The sequence below is a fragment of the Carex rostrata genome, chromosome 5 (genome assembly GCF_964058835.1).
Source record: "Carex rostrata chromosome 5, lpCarRost1.2, whole genome shotgun sequence".
NCBI classification, from domain to species: Eukaryota; Viridiplantae; Streptophyta; class Magnoliopsida; order Poales; family Cyperaceae; genus Carex; species Carex rostrata.
In genome coordinates this window covers 7,546,065-7,565,067 of record NC_135922.1, presented here as the reverse complement: position 1 = coordinate 7,565,067, position 19,003 = coordinate 7,546,065, and the positions used below count along the sequence as shown (strand labels likewise).

Genomic DNA, 19,003 nt, shown 5'->3' with positions numbered 1-19,003 from the left:
GTCGATCTGAACCGTTAGATGTGATCTCTATATTGAAATGTGCTTGGAGACCAAATTTTATATTTTTCTGAATTTTTTTATTATTTATTAAGCCACTTTGAAAATTGTTGATCCAACGGTGGCTTAACAAAACAGTAAAATCAGAAGGCACCGTTGGATCAGCGGTTTTCAAAGTGGCTTAATAAATAGTAAAAAAAATTAGAAAAATATAAAATTTGGTCTCCAAGCACATTTCAATATAGAGATCACATCTAACGGTTCAGATCGACTTTTTGGATTTTGAAATTTGAACCGGTAGCACTTCGGCCGAAGTGCTACCGAAAGCATATTAGTCACACTCTATATATATATATATATAGAGAGAGAGAGATGGGCTACGGTGAGTTGCGAAGTAAAATGCGTTTCTACTTCACCCCGTATTTTTATATTGAAAGTCCAAACGACCGATCCGAATCGTTAGATGTTTAATCCATATTGAAATGTGCTTGGAGACCAAATTTTATATTTTTTGGAATTTTTGTACTATTTATTAAGCATTTTTTTTAAATTGCTGTTTTGCTGTGAACAATAAAAAACAGTAAAATTTTCTGGACCATCAGATCAGCGACTTTCAAAATTGCTTAAAAAATAGTAAAAAAATTCCAAAAAATGTAAAATTTGGTCTCCAAGCACATTTCAATATGGAGAACAAGATGAACGGTTCGGATCGACATTTTGAACTTTAAAATCATAAAATATGAGCGTGAAGTAAAATAGTCACTTTACTTCGCAACTCACCGTAGCCCATCTCTCTCTCTCTCTATATATATATAGAGAGAGAGAGAGAGAGATGGGCTATGGTGCATTACAATGCATAGGCCATGGTGTGCATTGGACCATAAATGACCGATTCAAAGTCCAAATGACCGATCCAAACCGTTCATCTTGTTCTCCATATTAATATGTGCTTGGAGACCAAATTTTACATTTTTTGGAATTTTTTTACTATTTATTAAGCCACTTTGAAAATCGCTGATCCAACGGTGACTGTTTGGAACAGTAAAATCAGAAGCCACCGTTGGATCAGCGATTTTCAAAGTGGCTTAATAAATAGTAAAAAAATTCCAAAAAATGTAAAATTTGGTCTCCAAGCACATATTAATATGGAGAACAAGATGAACGGTTTGGATCGGTCATTTGGACTTTGAATCGGTCATTTATGGTCCAATGCACACCATGGCCTATGCATTGCAATGCACCATAGCCCATCTCTCTCTCTCTCTCTCTCTATATATATATATATATATATATATATATATATATATATATATGCTACCGTGTTTTGCAAATTAAAGTGAGTGTTTTAATTTGCACTCATATCTCTAGCTTTAAAGTTCAAAATGTTGATCCGAACCGTTCAAGTTGACATCCATATTAAATTGTGCATGGAGACCAAATTTTATATTTTTTGAAAATTGTTTACTATTTTTTTAGAATTTTTCAAAATCACTATTTTTGATGGTCCAAAATTTTCTATAAAACACTGATTTTGAAAAATTCTAAAAAAATAGTAAACAAATTCCAAAAAATATAAAATTTGGTCTCCAAGTACAATTAATATGGATATCAACTTGAACGGTTCAGATCAATATTTTGAACTTTGAAACTAGAGATATTAGAGAAAATTAAATTACCCACTTTAATTTGCAAAGCATGGTAGCCTACGTGATTCAAAGTCCAAATAACCGATCCAAACCGTTCATCTTGTTGTCCATATTAACATGTGTTTGGAGACCAAATTTTACATTTTTTGGAATTTTTTTACTATTTTTTTAGATTTTTTGAAAATTGCTGTATTTTTATGGTCCAGATTTGTCTGAAAATAGCGATTTTTCAATAGATCTAAAATAATAGTAAAAAATTTCCAAAAAATGAAAAATTTGGTCTCCAAACACATATTAATATGGACAACAAGATTAACGGTTTGGATCGGTTATTTGGGCTTTGAATTACGTGATTTATAGTCCAATATACAAAGAAGGCTATACATTGCAATGCACTATAGCCCATCTATATATATATATATAGAGAGAGAGAGAGAGAGAGAGATAGAGAGGAGGGTTCAAATGTACCCAAATACTCTCTATCTTTCAAATCTTTTTTCTCCATTTTCAAAGTCCGAATAGTCAATCCGAACCATTAGATGAGATCTATATATTAAGATGTGTTTGGAGACCAAATTTTGCATTTTATTGAAGTGTTTTTACTATTTATTAAACCACTTTGAAAATCGCTGATCCAATGGTCCAGAAAATGTAAAATCAGCGATTTTCAAAGTGGATTAATAAATTGTAAAAAAATTCCAAAAAATATAAAATTTGGTCTCCAAGCACATCTTAATATATAGATCGCATCTAACGGTTCGGATTGACTATTCGGACTTTGAAAACGGAGAAAAAGGATTTGAAAGATAGGGTGCATTTGGGTGCATTTGAACCCTCCTCATATATATATATATATATATAGAGAGAGAGAGAGAGAGAGAGAGATAGGCTAATATGCTTTCGGTAGCATATGGGCCGAAATACACACGGTCCAAATTTGAAATTTCAAAATTCAAAAAGTCGATCTGAACTGTTCATCTTGTTCTCCATATTAATATGTCCTTGGAGACCAAATTTTACATTTTTCTGAATTTTTTTACTATTTATTAAGTCACTTTGAAAATTGCTGATTCAACGGTGACTTAACAAAACAGTAAAACCATTGGATCAATGATTTTCAAAGTGGCTTAATAAATAGTAAAAAAATTCAGAAAAATATAAAATTTGGTCTCCAAGCACATATTAATATGGAGAACAAGATGAACGGTTCAGATCGACTTTTTGGATTTTGAAATTTCAAATTTTGACCGTGTGTATTTCGGCCCATATGCTACCGAAAGCACATTATCCTATTTCTCTCTCTCTCTCTCTCTATATATATATATATATATAGATGGGCTATGGTGCATTGCAATGTATAGCCTCTTTTGTACATTGGACTATAAATCACCGGATTCAAAGCCCAAATAACCGATCCAAACCGTTAATCTTGTTGTCCATATTAATATGTTTTTGGAGACCAAATTTTACATTTTTTGAAAATTTTTTACTATTTTTTTAGATTTATTGAAAATCGCTGTTTTTTTATGGTCTAAATTTGTCTGAAAACAACGATTTTCAATAAATCTAAAAAAATAGTAAAAAAATTTCAAAAAATGTATAAATCTATATTATATATATACATACATACACTTAAAGGTATAAATTGGCTTTGAATAAATCTGTGAGACATGTCTAATTTTTTTGTTTGATAAAATGTTACTATTATGCAATTTAGTCTTTCTGAAATATCTAATTACGAACTTAAAAAATTGCAATTCTCATCCTTCGTATTCCTTTTTGTTGGACGTAAGCCCCTAGAACAACAAATATAGCATACCAGTAAGCACAATCAAATGTGAGAGCGTTACATAAATTCGATACTAATCTTGATAAGTACTCTATGGTTTGGTTCTTTAGCAGGTATATTAATAGAAATAAATCGTTTATTCCCAGATGCTTTAGTTCAAGATTTTTTGAATTGATTTTTCCTTTTTTTTACCCTCAATTCCTATCTAAAATTGATATGTACAATGAACCCATAGATCAGAATTTCCTGTCCCACCTAACAAACAAAAGAAAGAAGCCCAGCATTACTGCTCAAATCTGAATTCTTCATTTATAGGTTAGATTGCGTTTCAGATGTATATTATTTATTATAGTATTATAGTAAGTATTATAGTAATAAATGACAAGAAACTTTGATCCATATAGAGAAGAAAATGATCATATATATGGAAAATAAGACAAGGATTTTGTAAAATGACACTGTACAGCAAGTTCGAAAAGGGGTGTAGCGCAGCTTGGTAGCGCGTTTGTTTTGGGTACAAAATGTCGCAGGTTCAAATCCTGTCATCCCTACCTATTACTTTTGCTATGGGAAGTGAAAAAGAATTCATTAAGATCGTGGATTTGCGGATACTATATGTATAAGAAATGCGTTAGGATAGAAATAGAAAAAGCGCTCTTAGTTCAGTTCGGTAGAACGCGGGTCTCCAAAACCCGATGTCGTAGGTTCAAATCCTACAGAGCGTGATTCCGTCTATACAAAAACAAAACGGAGTCAAATTCAAACTGAAATTGAACCTCGGCTTCGAAAAAAGTCAATAAAACAAAAAAGAAAATTGATTAAATCAAATGTCCAACTGATCACCACGTTTGTATTGTAAATATGCAGTTACGAATAATCCTGCTAAAGTGATAGGAATTAGGCCTAAGACAATTCCAAAAAGAAAAACTTCAATCATTTTGGTTTGAGCAGATAAAAAAAGGTTAAGATCTATCTTTAAATATTAATCTGAATTATCCATGAATCTCAATGACCAAGAAAATAATTGGCAATTTTTGCAGAAAGAGCCATAGAATACATGAAATCCCTGAGAAAGATTTTTATGAATTTTTCATTCAATTCATTTCAAATAAGTCGTATCTTTCTTACACCAATAAATAGAACTAAGGTTATAGTTAAAGCAGCCATTAAAAAACTGAAATAACTAGTTATAGTAAGCATTAAAAGGCTAAATTCAATATGTCTTTTTACTACATATATTGATAAAATACTTACCTAAGTTCCAAATTGGATAGTAATCAGAACTATATAATATAATAGATATATAATAGAATCCATTATTTGAATTCCGATGATAAATTCACGATTCATTATCATTATCGATAAAATACTAAAAAAAAGAATTGAGTGATTTAATCATAAAAAAATGGATTCATTAGATATGATCTCGATTCATTTTTTGATTCCGAGCCAATAAATTAACTGTCAATTTTGTCAATTGAGTAAATTAATAGTATAAAAAAAAAAGCTGTGTTATGCAAAATTATGTCATTTCATTTTATTTAAATGAGAATTTAAACATAATGAAATCCTATTTTCATTTTAAAGAACTTTTGAAAAAAAAGAGTTGATTTGAAAAGAATTTATATTTGAATCATTTCTTTTAATAATTGATCATGAATAAAAATTCATTCAAGAATATCTTCTTTCTGTCCTATGTTTTCTTTATTTTATTTATTATTATCTACCATTTTTTATTTCTCAATTCTGTATTTACTAAATTATTTATGATTATTTACAAAATCCATTGAGTAAAGTTCATAATCTCTCTCAAACAAGAGAAAGAAACTCCCATTTTCTCATTGATATTTACAATATGTTCCCTATGGTAACTGGGTTCACGAATTATGGTCAACAAACAATACGAGCTGCAAGGTACATTGGTCAAAGTTTCATAATTACCTTATCCCACACAAATCGTTTACCTGTCACTATTCAATATCCTTATGAAAAATCGATCATGTCAGAGCATTTCCGGGGTCGAATCCACTTTGAATTTGATAAATGTATTGCTTGTGAAGTATGTGTTCGTGTATGCCCGATAGATCTACCCGTTGTTGATCGGAGATTGGAAAGAGATATTAAAAAGAAACAATTGCTTAATTATAGTATTGATTTCGGGGTTTGTATATTTTGCGGTAATTGTGTCGAGTATTGTCCAACAAACTATTTATCAATGACTGAAGAATATGAACTTTCTACTTATGATCGTCATGAATTGAATTATAATCAAATTGCTTTAGGTCGGTTACCAATCTCCATAATTGGAGATTACACAATTCAAACTGTTATGAATTCGACTCAAATCCAAAGAGACAGAGAATTCCTTTGATTCAAGAACGATTACTAATTACTAAGATTTTTTTTGGTTAGTCAGTAACTACAAAGAAAACTAATAACTATTGATTGTCGAAAATATTGAAACTGAGAATCTATTTTTCGTGATGGGATGATTTCGAAATATACAATTTGAACCACTATTCAAACTAGTCTTTTTTCGGATAAAGATTCTATTTACATTAATCCATATTCCCATTTAAAGCATATATAGCTCATAAATATATTTATTATGATTTTCTGAGAGGTAACTATCTCGTTTTCATATAGGAAATCGCTATAGCATCTTTGAAAAGGAATTTTCTCAATAAGAAAAAAGACTTACTATCTTTGGGATCTAAAACTACACCGCTGCTTAATATCTTAGTGGATCAACTCTATTACATAAGTTGATTCCTAACTTAATGTCCCCTATCATGGCATAAGTAAGCAGTTCTTTACTTTATCGACACAATAGCTCGCTAATTGATCTTTACGATGCTTGCTCTATTAATTTGATTTTTTATCCATAGAATAAAAAGTAGGGGCTTTTTTCTACCTATTTTGATTTTCGTGAAATCTGTTTATTTCCTACAGCTGATAAAAATCGTTGTTTTTGACGATTTTTATGTAGAAATCCTTTTTTTTTCTAGTAAATATTAGCTAATTTCTTTTATTTTCTATAGTAGAGATAGTCGCACGTAATGACAGATCATAGCCATATTATTAAAAGCTTGTGGTAAAAAAGAATTTCGTTCTAGTGCTCTAAAATAATATTCCAAAGCTTTTGTATGGTCTCCATTGCTTGTATGTATAAGGCCTATGTTATAGAGTATATAACTTCGGTCATAAGGATCCATTTCTGGTCGCGTAGCTTCATAATAATTATGTAAAGCTTCTGCATAATTTCCCTCGGATTGAGCCAACATTCGTTACGGTCGTTCATTCTATTGAAAAGGTCTCCGTTCCAGAACCGTACATGATATTTTCATTTCATACGGTCCTACCTTCTGTACATAATACTAAAGAAAAAATCTTTAGAATTAAAATCTAACTATTCTCATCTTATTATGAACTGAAAGAAGCTAGTATTTTTACTAGAAATCTCTAGTCAACCTTCTCATCAGAGGTTTTTTCTTAACACCAACTCTTCATATTACTACTGCATATTAGTAGTAGATGAAATGAATACATATTAATAGTCGATGAAATGAAAGAGGTAACTCCAATAATTTCTTTGTTAATTGAAAATGAATGGAGTTATTGATTGTATCACAAAGACCTTCATGCCCACGTCCTAATCGACCCCCTGGAGGAATATGTGCTTCTAAAAGATCTTTGATACTATGTCCAATTCCGAAATTAGTTCTATACATATGACCAGCAATTAGAAAAATAAAGGCAATAGCTAAATGATGATGACCGATATCAGTCAACCATAAACTTTGTGTTTGTGGATGGAATCCCCCAAGAAGGGTTAGAATGGCAGTTCCCGCTCCTTGGGAAGTGCTAAATAAATGATTACTCGAATCAGGATCTTGAGCATAAAGATTCCATTGACCCGTAAGAAGGGGTCCCATCCCCAATAAAATAATAATGTATGTCAAAGTGGCTTAATAAATAGTAAAAAAATTCAGAAAAATGTAAAATTTGGTCTCCAAGCACATATTAATATGGAGAACAAGATGAACGGTTTAGATCGACTTTTTGGATTTTGAAATTTCAAATTTTGACCGTGTGTATTTCGGCCCATATGCTACCGAAAGCACATTAGCCTATCTCTCTCTCTCTCTCTCTCTATATATATATATATAGATGGGCTATGGTGCATTGCAATGTATAGCCTCTTTTGTACATTGGACTATAAATCACCGGATTACGTCTCGAGAGGTCCTGCGAAATCGTGCTCAACCGAGCCTACGCCTATATTAACATATACACACTTGGTTTAATCCTGGTTCAACGGTCGACATGCTTACTCGAGTTTAGTAATGGCTTATACCTTCCTTAACCAATTCTTTATACTTTTGTATCGAGTATTTTTATTCTTCTTTATCACTTAATATCCATAAAATTCACCTAATTTTACATCTGGTTCCTCTAACCCATACACAATTCCATTTATGCAACCATTTGCAAGCATACCCATTTTTGGTCATTCATTATTTTGCTAATTTAATTCTTGTAGACATTTGAGAGTTGAGCGTGTAAGAATTCTAAAAGATAACCGAACGATACTATTCAACTATACTCATTTAATCAATTCATTCTCGTGTTAATTTGGGGGTTGGTCATCTAAAAGATGTTAGAGATAACAATTCAATTTCTCGATCACTTAAACCCTAAATTGATCAAAAATCGAAATAAATTCTAGGTTTCAAAGATAAGAAAAGGGACTTACCGATTACACTTCTATTAGGTTGGATTAGACTAAACAATCACAATTCTTCCCCAATTTTCAGATTTGAGCAAAACCCTAAATTGAAAATCAAGGTTGAGATGAAATCGAGAAGAGAATCACCAAATTAGCAACATGGAAGCTCAATGGAGATGGATTACTCACCATTTACACAACAATTTTGAATTTGAGTAAAAACCCTAGCAATGGAGATGAACTCAGATTTTGTGGGAAGAGGAGAAGGAAAACTTACCAACGGGAGAGCTAGATGGGGACTAGGGAGAGATATTCAACCGATTTCCAATCCCTTACTTCAATTTCTCACTTGTTTTGATGGATTTTAGAGGGAGAAGATGATCTCTCTCTCTTTTTCTTTCTTCTGGACGGACACACAAGAGAAGGGGGAAAGGGTGGAGAGAAAGAAGGAGAGACAACAAGAATTTTGCTAAATAGACCCTCACATTGTCGGATAAAACATTGTAACGTTTTAGTAAATCGTTATAACGATTCAGCTGGTGAGAAACGCAAGAAATAGCGTATAAAATGCATAATTTGGTGTATAAAACGTTATAACGTTTTGGTAAATCGTTATAACGATTCAACTAGTGAAAAACGCAGGAAATAGTGTATAAAACGCATAAGTTAGTGCATAAAACGTTATAACATTTTCTGAAAACGTTATGACGTTTTAATTGAATCCAGCCTTCATAAAATCGTCGTTTTTCATCAAGTTTTACAGTGAAAAACGTTACATAACGTTTTACAATTTTTTTTACGATTTTTTTTTTTTGAACGTAACAACTAGCCAGACTTTTTTATCTCTCCCAGAGGACGTGCTAGCCAGGTTTTTTTATCTACGAAATCATCATCAGATATTTCAACTTTAAAATATTCTTTTATCTGCACACATCGCGGACAGTCCTTTTTATGTCTTCCAGTGAATTGGCATTTGTTTTTATTTTCCTCGGTCTTTTCTCGATTGTTACTGTCCATCTTGATCGTCTACAATTTCATAATCAACAACATTAAAAAATTACAGAATAAAATAGTTCTCAACACATAGAAATAAAAAAAAACACACACAAGTTAATTTCTACGACGCAGACTGAAACGTTGTCCGAGGGTGCGCCAAACTGTTGTACTTGTTCTTGCTGGTTGCTCTGCCGCTGCTTGCGCTTGTCTTGCTGCCTCCTCTACATGTAGTGTGGAGCATGTATTAAATTGTGAATTTAGTTAAAACAAGTACTTGTAATTCATTCATCAGTTATACCTGCTGTATTCCGATCAATTGTCTCACGATGAGGTTGGTGTCCGAGTCTCCGACCACGCATTCTGTCCATTTCCATCGGTATGCGGTCGTGTCGTCTCCTTCCTTTTTTTATCAGTCTCGGCTCAGGTTTAATTTTTGGGCAGTTATCTACAGGCCATTCACATTGGTTGCCTTTCGGTTCCCAATGTCTGTGCCACTACTGACATGCGGTATAAGGGGTTGATGTATAAATTTTCATTATATCTCATCTCGCGGACAACCGCCATGAAATGAGAACATTGTATGCCGGTCAGTTGAGGCTTCTGACATTCACATTCTACCTTGTTGTTGTTGGTAACAACAACCCGATACCCGAAATCCCTACGAGTATACTAAAGTCTCGGCTGATTACGCCTTGCCGGAATTTTTTCACCCTTAACTAGGACCTCAAAAAGCCCATGGCTGCCACGATAAGGAATCACAGTCATGCCCCTTCCTTTTTCGATACGCTTTTGCAATAACTTAGTTACCCTGTCGGACCACACCTGACCATGCTGACATGCCATTTGAGCTTTGTTCCATCGTTCAAAAAACCATTTATTCAATTTATAGAACGTATCCTCCACGACCTCTGCAACCGGTAATCGACGACTAATTTTGAACACAGCGTTCAGTGACTCTGACCCATTTCTTGTCATTATCCCCTATCGGTGTCCTCCGTCCTCTGCTTGAAACAACTTCTCTGGACATGGAAGCTCGTCTTCATCATTAGGGTTCCTCTTACCCACCTTCTTAAGGTAGTCGATAGCCTTCGGACAACCAATTTCAAATTCCTGTAACATCTCCTGCAACCTTCTAGGTTTGCATTTGTTCACTCCAGCTATGAACCTATCGCTAACCTCTCTCTTACGGCCCACGTGCTTGTACAGATTTTCGGCAACATGTTGAGAGCAATACCGATGCACACATTGATCGGTAGTCTCATCCCATCCGAGATTTGGATCCTGGAACACAGCTTTAATTCCCAAATGTCTATCCGATATGACACAAAAGAATCGATTATCTCCAATTACTTCCAACCTTAACCATCTCATAAAAAAACCACAGTTATCAGCGCTTTCTTTCTCAACAATTGCAAAAGCTACTGGAAGCAGTTGGTTTTCGGCATCGTACATACATGCCATTAGTAGCCTACCTTGGTACCGTCCCGACATGAAACATGCATCGATACTAATCACTGGTCTGAGGAACGGTATCGCTGCAATACACGCTCCAAATGCCCATGCCGCTCTGTGGAAGAACCTATCAGTTTCTTTCTCAATCGGGGTCGACATCACACAATACTTAGTTCCTGGATTGTTTCTCTTGATGGCTTCCAATAGTGGAATAAGCAAGTTGTACGAATTCTCCCAACTCCCAAACAGATTTGCAATAGCAAGCTCACGGCCTCTCCATAATTTGTTGTACTTGGGGTTACCTTATCATATTTCATCATCACGATATCTCGAATATGATTTATAGAAGAGCATACATCCCTTCTAATGGCCTTATCAATCGCAAGGGCAACCATCTCTGCTGTAAGCTGACAATGATCAGTACGTATTTCCGATACTGTGCACGTATGGGGAAGTTCTTGTTTGGTAATAATCCAAGATTCTGAAAGACGGTTCTGCTTCGCGCTCACCTTAAATTTACAAAAAGTATCTCTGCACACCACCTCGTAACGTCTAGGTTCGCTTCTAAGAACCTTGCACTCACAATTATTTTCAAGATGAAACTCATTAATTGCTATCTTTAGAGCCGTTTTCGACTCATAAACTACACCCTTAGTCAATGGATTATCGAATGTTTTTTTTGACCTGGCGAAAAAATCAACATCTGCAGGCCGAAAACCGGATATGTCATTGAAACTGTCAACTGGATGTGTCATATTTTCCCGACCAGTTATCGGGTACTGTGATTGACGGGATTGCATTTGACGGGACTGTGGTTGTGACTGGTTGGGCTGTTCGATACCATCATCAGAACCCAATGACTCACCGGAGAGCATCTCATCTCCACTCTCCAAACTATCAGAATCAATTGCATCCACAGGTATACACGAATAATCACGTACATGTCTGCGGACCACACTGGAACTGGGTCGAGATCTCGTTGGTATATCCACAGAGTGCCAACCGGTATGAAGGATTTCATGATGCGGCAAGGCGATAAATTCAAAATTTTGACCCTCTTACAAGCATCTACGGATCTACTTTATTATGCTAATTCTATTAAAGCAATTCAAATGTATGCAAATGGATATCTACTCATTCATTCATCACAAATCTATCTACTAAAGGCGATTTGGATATACCTCAACCAAATGTCAATTTGGTAAATAGAGAGAAGTCGAATTCTCTTCTAGATCTCTTGGATACCTTCGTTTGTCGAAATAGCCTCCTAGTGTTCACCTTGAACTAAACAAGGATTAGAAAGACCTTGCTAGAGGTCTTAATCTAATCTAAGCTTAGAACCTAGTTAATAACCCTTATTGTTCTTCTACTAATTCTTCATTAGAGAAATCAATAATATGAGAGAAAAAGGGATGGCGGCTAGGAGAGAGAGGAAGAGAATGAAATAAATTTTCAGAAAATTTCTTGCTTGCTTACTTCTTGAATACCTTCTCTACCTCTCCTTATATACAAATATACTAGGGTTTCCATTGTGCGCGCTACAGTAACTGCTACAGTGCGCGCTACAGTACCAGCCTCAACTCATATTCATTTTGGATTTTAATAAACTTATGTTATAACAATGTTTTGCACATTATTAATTATGTGTCATGTATACTATACTATAAAATATGCACCATATTATACCAAATAATATACATGCACACTTCTCATAAATTTATCTTCGTTCTAAGCAGTCATGATATTTATTTATCACATATATATTATTTCATGTCATATGAAACAATATACATCATATAAATAAAATATCCTTCTTGTTTCTCGTTCAGTTGGTGTGACCTATATGGAGGATCTGTGTTATGTTGGCAATGGCATAAAACATTTTATTACCATAAACTATAAGCGGTATTCTAGCTATACATTATAGTTACCCAAATAACATAGATGTAAAATATCCTTTTTACAATACATGATCCTTTAAAGTAACATTACAAATAACATTACTTGTGTCCATTCCTTGCCACATGATATTATGAATAATATACAAAGTCGGACCGTGTCATCTTTGTATTATATTCGTTTCTTGGTCTCTTAAGTAAATTATATAAATATATAACTGCACTTCAGTTATATTGCATGCATTATAATTCTACTTTACCAAGGGGCCCACAAAATATCATCACTCATTATAAATGAGGGGCAATGATACTATTGACATATAACTTTCTCTCGCACAAGTTATATACAAGGAACTAATATTTTTATCACCACTTATGATAAGCAGCTTTTAATACTAATTACATTATATATTTCTCATGTGAAAAAGAAATACATCTCATATCTTAGAATTCTGAGACACAATGAAAATATTAATGACACTAACATAACCCATATAATATTTTCATTCGTTAGGTCTGTTCAATATATGAAACCTTTCATATACTCATGTTATTAAACGATAAGCCTTTATCAACATTTATAGAACTACAATGTACTTTAATCAACATGACAAACTTATCATGGTATATTAGTGTTCCATGCTAATAACCAAGTTTGTGAACATTTTAGAGATTTATGTTTGTCATCATATAGAGTTCTATGGTTCAAGACCAAGAGCATCTTCTTGAACACTTCTAAAGATAAACATAAATTTCATGGAACAAAATGCATGCATCATCCAATTCATAAACATAACATATAAAAGTGATCAACATAAGATAACTTTTAGAACACATATCTAACATGGTACTAGGTCGGGATCTAACTGGTATTGGGTCTTGATCCACAGGATTCTGACTGGTACTGGGTCGGGCTATAACTGGTTGATCCATAGAGTTGCTACCGATACTGGGTCGGGGTCCCATTGTTCCATCCACAGAGTACCGACCAGTGCTAGGTCGGGATCTAACTGGTATTGGGTCGGGATCCACAGCATTCCGACTGGTACTGGGTCGGGATCGAGGTTCAGGTATATGACTGGTATAGTTCGGTTCCAATTCTACATATAACTCCAGAACCGGTAACCTTTGTGGAAAAGAAGACACAATTCCTAAAATCATTTCGAATGATTGTTGGTTCATTACCGGTAGTAATTGGTAGTCATGTTGGCCATCGGTGGACATGTTAAACCTGGCCTGGATTTCTAGATTTGCATGGCTAGAATTGTACCCAATTAATTTATAAATCTCATTCACAAGATAATCAAAACTGTGGTTCACAGTTAGTGGTAATGAGTATTTAGCTCGAGTACTGTAATAGACCCCATCATCATTGTATTGGATTTCCCCTCCAATATAAATTTTCACACAAATAGTTGTCATTTTTAATTTCGATTAGTCTGGCAATTTCAAAAATAAAAGCATATAAGTAATTACAAATTATGTTGTCATTAATAAAAATATTCTAGACAATTTTCAATAATTATTCTACACTATTTTGGAATTTCATAAATTAATAGGGCAATATTCTAAACTATATTGGAATTTCATAAATTAATAGGGCAATATTCTAAACTATATTGGAATTTTTTAAATTATTATAAACCATTTTGGAAGGTGTAAACAATTCTAAATTTTCTGGACAATATTATAAAAAATAAAAAAATATTTTGGGATGAAGTAATTAATTATAAATTAAATTAAAATATAAATAACATAAAAAAAATAAAATTACCTCAATCGAAAACTGATTGATCTGACAGTCAGAGCTCCGTAAGGAATCCAAAAAGCAAAAAGTTCCTAAAACAATTCTAAATCATTTCAGAATTAATCAAAATTATTTCAGAATTACAAATTAAATACTTCTAAATTTAAATTATAAACAAATTAAATTTAAATTATAAATAAATGAAATTAAAATTATAAATAAAAGAAATTACAATTATAAATAAATTAAATTTAAAATATAAATAAATTAAATTTAAAATATAAATATATTAAATTTAAAATATAAATAAATTAAATTGAAATTCTAAATTCTAAATTATAAGTAAATTAAATTTAAATTGTAAATTATAAATTATAAGTAAATTAAATTTAAATTATACATAAATTAAATTTAAATTACAAATTAATTAAATTATAAATAAATTATATTTAAATAACTCGAAATAATTTAAATCATTCAAATTAAATAAATTAAATAAATTAAATAAATTAAATAAATTAAATAAATTAAATAAATTAAATAAATTAAATAAATTAAATAAATTAAATAAATTAAATAAATTAAATAAATTAAATAAATTAAATAAATTAAATAAATTAAATAAATTAAATAAATTAAATAAATTAAATAAATTAAATAAATTAAATAAATTAAATAAATTAAATAAATTAAATAAATTAAATAAATTAAATAAATTAAATAAATTAAATAAATTAAATAAATTAAATAAATTAAATAAATTAAATAAATTAAATAAATTAAATAAATTAAATAAATTAAATAAATTAAATAAATTAAATAAATTAAATAAATTAAATAAATTAAATAAATTAAATAAATTAAATAAATTAAATAAATTAAATAAATTAAATAAATTAAATAAATTAAATAAATTAAATAAATTAAATAAATTAAATAAATTAAATAAATTAAATAAATTAAATAAATTAAATAAATTAAATAAATTAAATAAATTAAATAAATTAAATAAATTAAATAAATTAAATAAATTCAATAAATTAAATAAATTCAATAAATTAAATAAATTAAATAAATTAAATAAATTAAATAAATTAAATAAATTAAATAAATTAAATAAATTAAATAAATTAAATAAATTAAATAAATTAAATAAATTAAATAAATTAAATAAATTAAATAAATTAAATAAATTAAATAAATTAAATAAATTAAATAAATTAAATAAATTCAATAAATTAAATAAATTCAATAAATTCAATAAATTCAATAAATTCAATAAATTCAATAAATTCAATAAATTCAATAAATTCAATAAATTCAATAAATTCAATAAATTCAATAAATTCAATAAATTAAATAAATTAAATAAATTAAATAAATTAAAATAAAATAATAATATAATAACTTACTGTGAGAGAAGACGCTCTGTGAAAGCGACAATACTCCGTCGATTTTATAAACGAAATCAATGCAATTTCGGCAAAAAAATTTCCGGAAATTCCCTCTGTTTCCGGAAAAAAAAATTCCGGTTTGCCTTTCCGGAAAAATATTTTCCGGAAATAGAAGGCTGTTTCCGGAAAAAAAAATTCCGAAATGGGTAGATTTTGAAAAACACACCCCAGTTGGATATTTTTTTAAATTTAATATTAAATTTGGATATTAATAAAAAATTCAGTCAACATGATATACATATTAAAATATGCTTAGAGACCAAATTTTATATTTTTTGGAATTTTTTTACTATTTTTTTTAGATAGGTACAAAATCACTGTTTTTTGATGGTCCAGATGTAGTGATTTTGTATTTATCTAAAAAAAAATAGTAAAAAAAAATTCAAAAAATATAAAATTTGGCCTCTAAACACTTTTTAATATGTATATCATGTTGAGCTGTTCAGATCGACTGCTTGTCAGAAAGTAACATGCACCATCTCAGGGGCGGACCCAGGATTTTTGTGAGAGAGGTGCAAAAAAATATCGAATCGGATTTAAACTCATTAACTAATTGGGTACTCAATAAAAAAAAAACAATATTTTGACTTATATTTTTCAATACCCTGACTTATAATTTATGACCAGGGTGGAATTATTAAAAAGATGAACAAACACCTTAGTGATTGGTCAGATAATTTTTATTTCCCTGTCACTCTGCCTGAGAGAAAGAGCAAGGATAAATCGTGGTGTAAAATGGATGCATCAAAAGCATTCAGTTGAAAGATTGGGTATCTGTATATACTTATAATTTTTCTTTCTATTTTGTGACGTTTGCTAGCTCTTAAGCACTTTCAACAAAAGAAGTACAGCAGAGGGGAGGAAAGGGGAGGAAGAACGTAATTACATGACATCTCCATTTAAAATGTAAGGGTATTTTAGTCAATTAAATTCTAGAATTAAATTAATAAAAAGTTAAATAATAGAAACGGGATAAAAGAAAGTATGTGAAGTTTTCATGAGGATCGATATTGGATATTATGAGATTTTCATAGGAAAATTGGCTATTTCAAACATTTCAATGGCCACACTAGAAATTTTCCTAAAAAAAAAATTAACAGGAATATGGACTAGGCCAGAGAGTCATTCCAAGAGAAATAACAGGAATACAATATAGGCCTTAAGACAGCCCAATTGAAAGGCGTGGATATAACATGAAAGGGATTGTTGCAGTTGGAGCTACTGAAGAGGAAAGGAATCCTTGGTATTTTATTATTTCTATGAGTTTCTTTTATTTTCGCTGTAATTTTTGGATTACGGTTAGGATATGAGGGAAATAAATACCATGATTTGAAAAATCAACCGAGTCCAATTGAATTGACCGAGAACTATTTTTGTCAATTTTCCTCGGCATTTAACCAAACTTTTCCATTCTCAAATTAAATTATTTTACAAGCAATTAGTAGTACGTACCATATTATAAATTTAGCGAAATAACTTGACAGAGTTATTTCTTAGTAGCAACACGTTTCATACTAACACATAAAAATTGCAAGATTTTTTACTTTTTAGTTCTTCAGTTTGATAAATACATGTATATTCCGGTGAAACATGGATAAAAATTGAATATTTTTTTTACTTTTTAGTACTTCATCAGTTTTATTAATTTGGTACTTTATTGGACGATTAAAATTTGAAAGTTTTTTAATTGTTTACGGTACTGGATGCACCATCAAATAACCCTTAAATTACATTAAATTAATTAATAGGCGATATGTTCATAGAAATTTCTCTGATTTGCATACAAATAATTTGTCTGATTTGCTCCATAAAAAATTTAGGGTTTAGAATTTATATATTGTCGTCATTTTGTGCTTGCTTATAATATATTAAAGAATTTTGTGGTTGTTAACTCATTATGAATTAGTTTATTGCACACTTTCCATATAGTTAATTTATTATTAGCATAACACCGTTGCATAACTTTGTAAACTTCAAAGTGATTGAAAGAGTAGCAAACTTGAAATGTGACAGTGGCTGTCGTTGTTTACATCTTGTACCAGAGTTACTATCATAAAACCACTATTTAGTTACTACCATTAAACCACAGGTCCTTCTAATAATATTTCTCCCACAGTAGGACTTCCCTTCCTGCAATTATTATTATTTTTTTTAACTTCCTTTTAAATGAAAATTTAGGATGTTTCGAAATATTACTATATTTTACCAATTTTGACATAAATTAATCTTTTTTTTTCTGAAAGTAGATATATATTATCTATATAAGTACTTGTACTATTCTAACAAATTAAAGCTATATATACGTATTCCCACATTTTAAAACATGCACGTCTCGTATTTACATTATATAATTTTTATAATTAGAACCATGCATATGCAGTTGTATGAAACTCGTATTATGATAAAAAGTAAACTGGACACATCTGGGTCGGAGTCAACTTGACATTACAATGCTTCCTCTCCAACGGTTTGGAACAGCTAAAATTAACACTAGCAAATTTCTTGCGATAATATTTTTTGAAAAGATTCCCTGCGATATTCGCTCTGTCTGGTATAAGGTTAATTAATTGCACGTTAGTTAATCTTAGCTTTGGAAGTTGTGTATTGTGTTCTATTGAGATATTCACAACACACTAGCTTTGCTTTATAAAATACAACTTTTATGTAAAATAAGTACTGTCATTTTGGGTGACGATATTTACAGTTGGCTTGTTTATAAGTAAATATTAAGCACCACGATCGAGGATTGGAGGTGGATCATGTTTCCGAGAAATAAAATTCTTTATTGACAGTTGACGTTTTTTGAAAATATCTAACATAAAATAGAAAATTACAAAAATGTCTGTGTTTTTTGAAAATTTATAAAAATATTCCAATTACCAAGATCTCGGCAATCCATTTTTTTTCAGGAATGCCATATATAAATTCTAGTGGTTCTATTATCATATCATCTTCTTATTTGATACATTCGACATAGCTGAAATACATTTTCTTTTTGTGATTTGACATCATTCGACATCACCGAATGTTTGATTTGTGATTTATCTTATTTAATTAATTTAATTAGAAGATTTAATGATTTTATTATTTTTTTCCTTATTAAAATAGTAGAAATATTTTTATATTTCTTTCAAAATAGATGTAATAACATAGAATCGAATTTACAAGAAGACTGCGACAAATTAACCAAATTAACATTTTTTAGTCCGGATTTTTTGCAATTGTAAGAAAAAATAAATATATCTTTTTGTGTTACTAAAAATACAAAAATGTTTTGGATCTGAAATCACTTATG

The 19,003-nt window shown here is 30.6% G+C and overlaps 2 non-coding genes across 2 annotated transcripts; both read left to right on the top strand.

Annotated features, from left to right (window-relative positions):
* The first annotated feature begins 3,909 nt into the window (after window positions 1-3,909).
* Window positions 3,910-3,983, top strand: TRNAP-UGG (transfer RNA proline (anticodon UGG)). Its single transcript has one exon. It is a non-coding gene; the product is annotated as a tRNA-Pro (tRNA).
* A 100-nt stretch (window positions 3,984-4,083) lies between these two features.
* TRNAW-CCA (transfer RNA tryptophan (anticodon CCA)) lies at window positions 4,084-4,157 on the top strand. The gene has a single exon. It is a non-coding gene; the product is annotated as a tRNA-Trp (tRNA).
* The last annotated feature ends 14,846 nt before the right edge of the window (window positions 4,158-19,003 follow it).